This window comes from Indicator indicator (genome assembly GCF_027791375.1).
Source record: "Indicator indicator isolate 239-I01 chromosome W unlocalized genomic scaffold, UM_Iind_1.1 iindW_random_scaffold_91, whole genome shotgun sequence".
NCBI lineage: Eukaryota > Metazoa > Chordata > Aves > Piciformes > Indicatoridae > Indicator > Indicator indicator.
The window spans coordinates 137,832-150,018 of record NW_026539071.1 but is presented as its reverse complement, the minus strand read 5'-3'; positions in this window follow the sequence as shown (position 1 = coordinate 150,018).

Here is a 12,187-nt window from a genome sequence, read left to right as displayed (position 1 = left end):
ACTAACTTTGTGCTTCTGCTGGCTTCTGCTTCACCTTGGCTGCATAGCTAAATAAGTTGCTGTTTGCTATAGGGGAAATGAGAACCTGCAAAGAAGCAATTAATTAGCAATCATTCCCAGCTCATTAAACACAGAACTGCCCAATGCCATTGGAGTGGAATGTCCTGGAAGAGTCATTAACAAACCACTTAAACCTGTTTGCCCACTGCCCTCTCTCATCCCTCCCCCTTGCAGGGTCCAGGTTGAGGTCGAAGAGCCAATAGGCTGCCTGAGGGGTTGGAAGCTGAGCCCTGTGTCTCACGTTTCAGATAGCCTCCGACACGTACAGTTGCTTATTTGAGAATGCATGTGCAGTTTGCTTGCCATACAGCATTTCGAACTGATTGGCCAGATTTGAACAGGCAACCTAGCATTGGGCCGTTCAGTTTTCAAAAAAGGAATTTATAGGGGATGATGTGAAAGCCCACACCCTGTTCGTTAATGAGATCGAAGCGGCAACAAGCACCCGCATTGTGCTGCTGTCTTCAGGGTGATTAGCTTCTTTTGTTCTAGCAGCTGCTGTTTGAGCCCTAGATCTTCCCCACAGCAGCTCGCTCGCTCTATTGCTTCCTCTAATTTGGGATTTACCTTTTGGATTATTCCTGCCTATTGGATTACAAATAACAACTCCTGGGTATTGCTTCATCCAGCCAAAGTTTTGATGATTAGCAGCCCAGCGGTTCATAAGTAACTTAAGCTAATTTACCTGGTTGTTTCTAAAGTCTTATAGCTTCTTTACCTGTTGCTTAACTTTGCTGCAAAGCCGAGGGGTCCATCTCATGACCTGAGTCGGCACTGCCGTTTGTTTTTACGCTATAAGAGTTTCCAGTTTGTTCCTCCGTATTCCGAGTTGCTGATTTTCCTAGACTGTTATTCTACTCTTTATTAGCATCTTATTGTGTGTAATCAACCTGCCATTGACCGGGCAGATGAACCTGATCAAATTAGTTTGGAAAAAATGTTTGATATCTAATAAATCATATTAATATTTTATCATATTTCTGGCTGTGACAGTTTAGGCTGGGTGCCCCCTGCCACTGCTACATGTGATACACCTCTGGTGTCCCGGGTGCCCACCCAATAGGGGTGGACACAGGAAACGGCATATTTCTACCCATAAATCCTGCGCCCTATAAATCCATCTGCAAAATCATAATCTTTCTCTTTCTTCCCTCTCTGCTCCCACGGGAGATGCTTTCTTATCGGGTAACGGTGGGGAAGTATCTCTCTAGGCCACTTAGGCCTGTCTAGGCCTAATGCCAGGAGGAGAATGGAGGGGGGGGCAGTCTCAGACCTGGCCAGCCTGAGACTTGCCTAGCAGCGGGAGGGGGAAGAAAGAGCCCTGGGGGTTTTGGGTTTACCCTCAGGTGGGGAGAAGGGAAGGATTGGGAAGCTTTGGGAATTCTGTGAGGAGTTCTGCATGCTTTTCCATTTAAACTTTCCATCACTCTCCAATCCGTTTGTGTGTGTCATTCTTTTGTCCCTTTCGGGGCAAGAGAAGATCTGTCTGGCCCCAAACCAGAACACTAGCTTATAAATTTCATCATAAAGTATAACAATACGGCAACAAGGTTCATGCCTTCATTCTTCAGCCAATGGCCCCCAAATTCGGGGGAGAACCACAGCTTTCCATTATTTACCTGAAGTCCTGGCTAACTGGGGAGGTTCCAATGGACTGGAGAATACCAAATGTAACACCTATCTACAAGAAAGGAGGATCTGGGAAACTATAGACCTGTCAGTCTGACCTCGGTACCAGGGAAGGTCACGGAGCTGGTCATCTCAAGCACTATTACACACCATATAGAGAACAACCAGGGGATCAGACCCAATCAGCATGGGCTTATGATGGGCAGGTCCTGCCTGACCAACCTGATGTCCTTCTATGACAAGATGACCTGACTATTGGATGAGGGAAAGGCTATGGATATTGTCTACCTAGACTTTTGAAAAGCCTTTGACACCGTTTCCCACAGAATTCTCGTGGACAAACTGGCTTGGATGAGCACACTCTCTGCTGGATAAAGCACTGGATGGACGAACAGGCCCAAAGAGTGGTGGTCAACGGAGTTAAATTCAGCTGGTGGCTGGACACAAGTGGTGTTCCTCAGAGCTCAGTGTTGGGACCACTTCTGTTTAACATCTTTACTGATTATCTTGATGAAGACATAGAGTGTGTCATCAGTAGGTTTCCAGATGACACCAAGTTAGGTGGGAGTGTTGATCTTCATGAGGGTAGGGAGGATCTACAGAGGGACTTGGATAGATTGGATCAATGGGCCAATGTTAACAGGATGAGCTTGATCAATGCCAAATGCCAGGTCCTGCACTTGAGTCACAACAACCCCAAGCAACACTACAGGCTTGGGGAAGTGTGGCTGGAAAGCTGTCTGGCAGAAAGGGACCTGGGGATTCTAATCAACAAGCAATTGAATATGACCAAGCAGTGTGCCCAGATGGCCAAGAAAGCCAATGGTATCCTGGCCTTTGTTTTGGTTTGATCTATTCTGGAATGGTCTTCTTGGAGGACGTCTGTTCCTGACAGCTGAAACTTGTATCCATCTGGAGGAAGAGGAATCAGCATCATCCCCCTTCATCAAGTTGGATATGGAGGTTTTAAATTCCTCCTTCAGCTCTTTTATGCAATTCTTTAGCTATCCAGACAGAGTTTCAATGGCTGAAACCAAAGAAGTACATGCAAGACTATCCTCCAATTGCCTCATTTGGTCAGTGAAATGGCCAACAGTAGGAGGCACTCCACCATAATTTCTTGCCACAATTCTGCTTGCCAGTATGGTAGCATAATTAGGAGGAGCAAGCTTAATGAGCTTTTTGGCAAGGCCTGTTCCAACAGGAATTTCATCAGGATTCAGAGTCTTATGATCTCCATACATTATTTCTCTCACAGTAAATTCTCTCAGATGCTTGATTCCCTCATCTATTGTGGTCCAAGGCTTAGGGTTCCATGGTAAATCATCTCTGCTGGGGTACCTCAGCGAGACTGCCAGTAGGAGGCGTGCCCACAGAGAAACTTTACCAATGCACTTGCCTAGATGCCTGTCTATGACGGTATCCTTTGAGAGCATCCCCAACTGGGAGGCCGACTTGTCACCTACCACCAATGCTGGGGCTCCCATATCAAAACACCTGGCTAGCCAAGACAGGACTGGCTCATTATCTCCTCTGATGTAATCCTTCCTCACATGTCTAATTTCCTGTCTGGGTGCATTAGCTGACTGTATGTCATCCTCATCATCATCATCGCCATCTTGAGCTCACTGTCCCCATACTCCTACTGCAATCCTCCGTGCAGTTTCCTGGACTTCAGAGGCACTTCCAGCAGTTGCTAATTTACTAGGGCCCATATCCTGTCCTACATCTCCATCATCCATGTGTGGTCTCAAGAAGTCTGCCAGAGTTTTAAGGCTAACCTTCTCTTCCTCATCAGAAAGATCTTTCTTAACAGAGGGACCCTGAACAGAAGAATCCTGACCTCCTTCTGCACCCTCTCCTGCAGCATCTGCATCTCCTCCTGCAGCTCCTTTGAGCTTTCTGGTGACAGTAGCAACTAAATTCACTAGTTTATCTGTCACATTCACAGCAGAGTCTGCAGGAACAGAGAGATTCTGTGCAGAGTCAGCAGGTGCTCTTTGGGACCCTGCAGCTGCTGCTGCTTCCATATCGGCAGCAGAGGAAGGAAAGAGACTGTTCCTCGTTAATGGCACCTGCCTGCATAGCCATGGCTGTTACCTGAGATCCTGGCAAAGTTCCTGGAGCTTCTGGCAGAGTTCCTGCAGCTGCTGCTACTGGCTCTGAGCCAAGGTTATCGGCAGCTTTCTCACAAGTCTTCTCTTCCCTGCACTTAATTGTAATCTCCTAGACACTGTAATCAGAATCAGAACCTAATTCCAAATCTCTCTGAGCTTTTCTGTGTTTCCTTTTACGCCTACACAAGCTGCTAGAGCAAATACCCCCATATCTTTCTTGATACAGTGCTACCAGTAGCCACATGACTACTACAACAAGCATCAGATTCAAGCTTAGCATAAAAATCAATTTAGGGTTCCATTGGTTCACATTACCCTCTGCAAGAGGAATAGCAAACTCAAATGCTTCTGCTGGCAGATTTGTAGTTGAGTTGCCATAACTCCCTAGTCTGATAAAACCAGAACAATACTCAACAACTTTCAGTAACTTGTTCTTACCCCAAAGAAAGAGTTTATATGCCACATATCTCACAATCTTATCTGTCATGGAGTAAATGGCCCATTTATAGATCATCACATTGATAAGAGAGTAAATAAAATGCCAAAGAATCCAAAACAGCTTCATTTTGTGTCGTAATCTGAGCAGAAATAAATCATACAAGCAATTGCCCCACGTTGGACACCAAAATAATGAAATGAAAGCTGTATTTACAAGCAAATCTACAGTCTATGATGAAATGCAATGAATATGTACAAATATACACTATTCACAGCATTTACAAATATGTGCAATCAACAGAAAAGCACAACCAAGCCCCCTTTGCTTCCCCCAAGGGGCCTTTCCCCAAGGGGCCTCCCTCCCAACCAGAAGGAATACCCCCAGTCCCCCCCTGGCAGAAGGCAGAGAGTCAAGAAGGAGAGAGGCTGTTAGACTTAGCTTGCCAAGGTCAGTGTGTTCTCTTCAGCCAGAAAAGAAGCAGCAGCCAGACAGAAGCCCAGCAAGCAAGCTGAGAACCAGACACAGACTGCCCAAACTCCCCAACCTTGTTTTGAGTAGTAGTTCTTAAACATTTCTATCATCTCTCCAATGGAAGTGTTTAGAATAATCATTATTTTGCTTTCTTACACCCAATAGTGATTTATTTACATTCTTTCGTTCTCTCTGCTTGAACTTTGTGAAGAAAAAATTTTTAAAAAACAGTTTTAAAACCATCACAGCCTCTATTACAATTGCTGTCCAGCAGGAGTAGGGAGGTGATTGTCCCCTTGTACTCAGCTCTGGTGAGTCCACACCTCGAGTATTGTGTTCAGTATTGGGCACCTCGATACAAGAAAGATGTCGAGGTGCTGGAGTGAGTGCAGAGGAGGGAAACAAAGCTGGTGAAGGGCCTGGAGAATAAACCTTATGAAGAGTGACTGAAGGAGCTGGGGCTGTTTAGTTTGGAAAAGAGGAGGCTGAGGGGAGATCTCATCGCTGTCTACAAGTACCTGAATGGATGTTGTGGAGAGGCTGGTGCTGGTCTCTTCTCCCAGGTAATTAGTGATAGAATAAGAGGGAATAGCCTGAAGCTGCGACTGGGTAGGTTTAGACTGGAGATTAGGATAAAATTTTATCACAGAAAGAGTAGTCAGGCATTGGAATGGGCTTCCCAGGGAGGTGGTTGAGTTGCCAACCCTGGATGTGTTTAAAGGTTGTTTGGATGTGGTGCTTGAGGATATGGTTTAGGGGTGAACCTCGTAGAGTAGGGTTATGGGTTGGACTTGGTGATCCTAAGGGTCTTTTCCAACCTGAATGTTTCTGTGATTCTGTGATTCTGTACAGTTTTTACCCCTTTCACTTCCACCCCGTAGCTCCCAAAACTCCATAATGAGCCATTGGGAAAGTGCCATCTCTTTCCAGCTAGGACATCAAATCCCAGAATATTTCCTGGATAAGAGCTTAAAGCAACTTCCACAATTGTGCTGCATTTTTTTCTTGGTAACCATAGCCTTGTTTTGGCCAAGTAACAGGTAGCAGGTGTTCCTGTGACTCCCAGTATTTTTATTCTTTTACTGGATGATTGCATTCCCAAGCTTTTTGCTTGCTGCAAATTTAAAACACTTATTTGGGCCTCAGTATCAATAAAAAATTCAATAGCAATTCTTCTGGGTCCCACTGGAATCAAAGGTTCAGAATTAACAGACCATTGACATGCATTCACAAAGCAGTGAAGTAGGTCTGGAACAGCCACTGCTACGTTTAGTATTCTGTATTTTCCATAAAATTCCTGTTGGCAAGGTACAAAAGGAGAAGCAGGGGTCTGGGGGGGGTGGTGGTGTAGCAACTGCTTATGGAGATCTGCGGTGTTGCTGTTTTTCCCTTAAAGCCTGCATAAATCTTCCCAGGGAAGGAGTTCCTTTTGGATTTGCAGGGTCGGTTAGACTGGCGTCTTTCAGTGTGATGTCTAGATAGTTCCGGACTGCTACATGGACTTGAGAGAGGGAACCTGTTAGTGAGACGGACTTCCCTCTTGCCACATGGTGTAGCAGTCACATAATTTTCTTTGTAAGAGAAAATATGGCGTTTCTCATTGTCTTCACTGGCAAACCTCATTGTGGCTATAGGATTGGAACAACTAACTTCCCAACTGTAAGAAGTTATTTCTAAATAAAATGCTTTGCATTTCTTGGATTTTTATTATTATTAATAGCTTTTTTATTTCTCCCCTAATGGTTTGCGCTGACATTTTAAAACCCTCCAGCAGACCTCTTATAAACGGTCTAAGATGTTCTGGTGTGGTGGGTTGAAAATTCCCCCCAACATAAAATTTGCCAGACCAGCTCAGTTGGAAGCAAATGGAGCTGTATTTACAAGCTAAACTAAAATCTACAATGAAACGCAATGAATACATACAAAATATACAGTGTTTACAAATATTTACAGTTATTTACAATTGATAAACAGCACAAGAACCCCCCTCACCAAAGACCAGGGGAGCTGCAACAGCTTCTCCCTTCCATGCCTCCTTCCCTACCCCCCTTTACACAAAAGGGACAAGAGAAAAGAAGAGCTGAGAAATTGTTGTTAATACCAGTCACAACAAAGCAGTGCAGCCAAGGTCAGTAAAGCCAGGAGAAGCATCAGCCAGAGCCAAAGCAGTGAAAAAAAGAGAGATTGTTTTGCCAAACTAACTCTTATGGTAGATACCTCTCCAATGGGATTGTTTAGAACTATCATTATTTTCCTTTTTTTTACACCCAATAGTGATTTATTTACATTTTACCACTTTCTGTTCAAGATCTGTGAAAAATTTTAAAGGCATAGCCTAAAACTACCACATGTGGGTTTACAGAGGTGCTCAGAGGGACTTAGATATCTTCCTTTATCATCCATAGACTGTAGGCATGCCGCTTTCTGAACCCTTATGCCAAGCTCTGCTAAATTTCTAACTGGGATCACAGTAGGTTCTCCTCTATCTCTGTGATATAGTCTACGAGCCCAAAAAGCTACTTGAGCAGTTATGCTCTGGCTCCCATTGGGTCCTCCACTTAAGAATACCTCAAGACCCCAAAATCTGAGAGCTTCCTCAGGATCCAGCTGAATTCTGTCACCACCGTTAAGTGAGACACAGCAGAGATACTGTGTTACACTTTCATTACTTTCACAAGAAAATCTGTCCTGCAGAGCACCTTTATGTGGACGAATCTGAGTTTTCATGAGTCCCTGACTAGGACCTGCCCAAATCACATTTTTGTTTTATGCTTTCATCTTCAGAAGAGCTTAATTTTGCCCAAATTGCTTCTGGAAAATTTCTCTCTGATTTTGAATTAGCCGCCTCTGTGCTAGGTTTACACGATTTCCCTTTTGAAATGCACTGCGTGGAGGGGCTTGCTGGGTGAGCTGCCACTTTTGTGCCAAGCATGGCTGGTTCAGAGTGTGCTCTTCATGGGTTCTCTTTTGAAACACATGGTGTGGGAGGGCTAGCCACTTTTGTATCTGGCATGGCTGGTTGAGAGTCTGTGTGATGGTTTGAAACTGTCTTTTTAATTTTTCCTTGCAAAGTTCAGAACAGAGAAATTGAAAGAGTGTAAATAAGTCACTATTGGGTGTAAGAAAGCAAAATACTGTTTGTTCTAAACACTTCCATTGGATAGATAGAAATGTTTAAGAACTATTACCCAAAACAAAGTGGGGCACTCTGCACATTCTGTGTTCTGCAGTCGGGGCAGTTGCTGGGCTGTCTGGCTGCTGTTTTCTTCTTCTTCTCTTCTGGCTGAAGATAACACGTACTGACCTTGGCAGCTAAGTTAACAACTTTCTGCTCTAACTAACTCTGCTTTCTGTCCAAGGGGGGTCTGGGCGGGGAAGCTCCTGGAGAGGAAGGCCCCTTTGGGAAGGGTCCCCTTTGGGGGGAAGCAAAGGGAGATTGGTTGTGCTTTTCTGTTGATTGTATATATTTGTAAATGTTGTGAATTTTGTATATTTGTACATATTCATTGCATTTCATCATAGACTGTAGATTCTGCTTTGTAAATACAGCTTTCATTTGCTTCCAGACTGGGCTAGCCTGGTTATTGTTGGTGGGGGGGGGAATTTCAGCTCACACTGACACAGTCTGCTTTCTGGGAATTTAATTTTGAAACAGGAGGGCTAGACGCTTTTGTGTCGAGCATGGTTGCTGCCAGGGGCTCGGCTCCTGCTTCCACTTGTGTTCTTAAAGCTACAGCAGCTTCACTAGTCTGCACAGCCATTATTTCCCATAATTTACATGTTTGTGCCTTTTCATTTTTCAATTCCTTTTCCAAATACTGAATCTTTTCCTCAAACCCTCTCTCAAACATTTTAAATTGTTCCTGTGCCTGAATTAAGCAGGACCCCAGGATTACAGCTATTTTTTCCACTGGCCAACTGCTGCAAAATTAGTTCAGATTCGTTCCAATTTTCCTTAGACCATTCCAAATCAACAGCTTTAATTTCATAGCTGGTCTGTTGGAGATATTCTGCTATTGAACACCCTGCTCGCTGCGCCATTTATGTTACAAATAAAGAGGGGTAAGGCAGGGAATTAATAAAACTATAAATTATTTATTACTTTATCTTTGCCACACACATAACAATATACAAAAGTTATGAAATATTATACAGGTTTTTATGTTCGGTTGGGAATATCTTCAGAATATAGGAATGGTTACAAATAGTTTGAGAAAACAGTATTTGGAAAAGATAAATCCCAAAGCAGTATGTTACCCCTACTAACAAAAGGCAGGTATTTCCTGGAGACTCTAGGAATATTCCAATTTACTTACAATGCTGTTTGCCGATTGTGGGAATTCCTCTAGTGTCTCTTTTTTTCAGAAAATCCTCTGGAACTGCGGCTACTTAATCCATACATGTGGGGAGTGTGAAACCCAAGACAGAGAGAGCAAATGCTCTGCAACTCACCCATTTAAACACCCATACTAATTTGTTGTCGTAAACGGTACCAGAAAGCATATCCCTGCTTCAACACGTCCAGGCTTGCCCTGGCACAGGGGTCTGTGCCTGACATGTGGCTTGGGGGGACGGGCCCATGTGCATCCACCGACCACAGCCTTGGGGAGGGGGAGGTGCTTTCCCCCTGCTCCCTTTTCTCACACATCTGTTTTCCCCCAACCCAGCTCCATGGGGGGTGGATGGGGTTTTGGATGTTCTGTCACAGTTATATAATCTCTCATATAAGCTCTCATGCATTTTTTGGTTTTGCATGTCCTTTGATAACCATGGTTTCTTTTATGATGCTTGTATTTGTCACCCTGATGAAATGGCTTCAAGTTACCCTGATACTGTGTCTTTTACTTGCTGTTTTGATTTGGTATAGTGGATTATTACACAAATCGTTTTGGTTAGTCCAATTTTTGTATACTGCATCATCATTTATCAGTAGTCACAGTCAACTGATGGACGTAACAGAAGAGGGCATTTATTCACCTTTAGAGGGTTTCAATTATTATTGGGATATCAACAGCAGACTGCTTCTGACATCATGTCTCTTAAACGTGTGCTTGGTCTTGGTCATAAAATCACAAATTTCTTCCAAGAATGCGGTTTGGAAACCCACTCCGAGGTTGAATAACTACGAGTGGCAGGGTATGTGGGAAAGCCTGGGCCAGTGTTTGAACTGCTGGTGATCTCCACTGTTTTGGAACTTTACTCCTGAGCAATTGCAAAACCCTGATGAGCTGCTGAAATGTTTGATAAAAGGATGTTGTCAACCTGAAAATTCCCGGGAGACACAAATCACTGCGATATGTTGGGGTCTGGCCCATGCGTTTCAAGCTCTTTTCAGTGCCGTTTAGCATATGGAGGAAGAGGAAGAGGAAGAGGAAGAGGAAGAGGAAGAGGAAGAGGAAGAGGAAGAGGAAGAGGAAGAGGAAGAGGAAGAGGAAGAGGAAGAGGAAGAGAGAGGAAGAGGGAGATCTCCGGGCCTACAAACAGACCAAGAGACACAGTAGTAGCATCAGAGAGCCAGCGTGTGCCAATATCGGTCTCCCCTTGTGGCAGTTCAGGCTGGGTGCCTCCTGCTACTGCCACATAAGCTACACCTCTGGTGTTCTGAGTGTCCACCCAATAAGGTGGACACAGGAAACGGCGTATTATGTGTGGCGTATAATGTGCTGGTTTGGGGCCAGACAGATCGTCTCTTGCCCTGAAAGGGACAAAAGAATGAGACTCACACAAACGGATTGGAGAGTGATGGAAAGTTTAAATGGAAAAGCAATTGGTGAAGCTACAGAGAACTACAAATAACAAGGCATACTGACAAAGAGTATCCCAAAGCGTACAGAACCCCCTCACAGAATTCCCAAAGGCTTCCCAATCCTTCCCTTCTTCCCACCTGAGGGTAAACCCAAACCCCCCCAGGGCTCTTTCTTCCCCCTCCCACTGCTAGGCAAGTCTCAGGCTGGCCAGGTCTGAGACTGCCCCCCCCTCCATTCTCCTTCTGGCATTAGGCCTAGACAGGCCTAAGAGGCCTTGAGGATACTCTCCCGGCATTACCCGATAAGAGAGGACATCTCCCGTGGGAGCAGAGAGGGAAGAAAGAGGAAGAGAATGACTCTGCAGATGGCCTTATAGGGCGCAGGATTTATGGGTAGAAATACGCCATTTCCTGTGTCCACCCCTATTGGGTGGGCACCCGGGACACCAGAGGTGTATCTCATGTAGCAGTGGCAGGGGGCACCCAGCCTAAACTGCCACACCCATAAATCTAGGAAAGCGGGCTTTGACATGGTTATCTGGAGATAGGTACATACCCTCAGCCTCTGGAGATGGTTTCTAGCAGGTGTGAAGGATATATACCCCATTCAAGGATGATATGAAGGATCATTCTGAGAGATAAATTGCCATGGAGAAAGGCATCCAATACTTGAGAGAACAGGCTGTGTTGGAGAAGCTCTATAATGAGATGAATGACAATCCCTAGTCTGTAGACCTAGATGAGGTAGCATGCACACCAGCCATGTGGAAAAAATTCCTATGAGCTGCACCACCATCATATGCCAGCTCATTGGCAATGTCACTCTGGGCCATGAGAGATGGCCAAGGACAATGGATGAACTGACTAGCATGCTCCAGCAATACAAGGGAAGTCTCTCTTCTAATGTATGGGCTGTGTTTCAGCTGTGGAGGAACCGACTTGAAGGGTCGACCAACTCCAACCCACTGTGCAGCCTAGGGTTTCAGCTATTAAATGTGAGCATCTCCCTGTCCAAGAGAGGGAATCTGGGAAGCAGACAACTCAAAGCATTCTCTGGTTTTACTTGACCAGGGGGAGGGCGTGAAAAAGTGGGATGGAAAGCCCACTTCAGCTCTAGCTGCTCTAGTCTGTGGTATTCAAGGAAACTCTTCTCAGAAGAACATTGCCCTTGTTTCCAGTGGGAAATCTTCCAAAAAGAATAAACAAATTGATACTGCCTCTGATCCCCTCGAAAGGACCTCTAAGGCATACTTAGAATATGCAAGTGATTCCAATCAGGATTAGAGGGGCCTTGCCTTCAGCTGGGTGGAGGAGAGGGACAACCAAGTCTATTGGACTGTGTAGATCAGGTGGCCTGGTACATCAAAACGACAAATGTAAAAAGCTTTAGTGGATACAGGCATGCAATGCACTCTGATGCCATCAAACTATGAGGGGGCGGAACCCATCTACATTTCTGGTGTGACAGGGGGATCTCAACAGCTGAGTGTGTTAGAAGCTGAGGTGAGCCTAAGTGGGACTGAATGGCACAAACACCCCATTGTGACTGGCCCAGGGGCCCCGTGCACCCTTGGCATCTTAAGACAGGGAACTTCAAGGATCCAAAAGGATACTGTTGGACATTTGGCATAGCTGCCTTAGAAATAGAGGAAAATGAACAGTTAACTGCCTTGTCTGGTCTTTCAAAGGAACCCTTCATGGTGGGGTTGTTAGATGTTAAACATC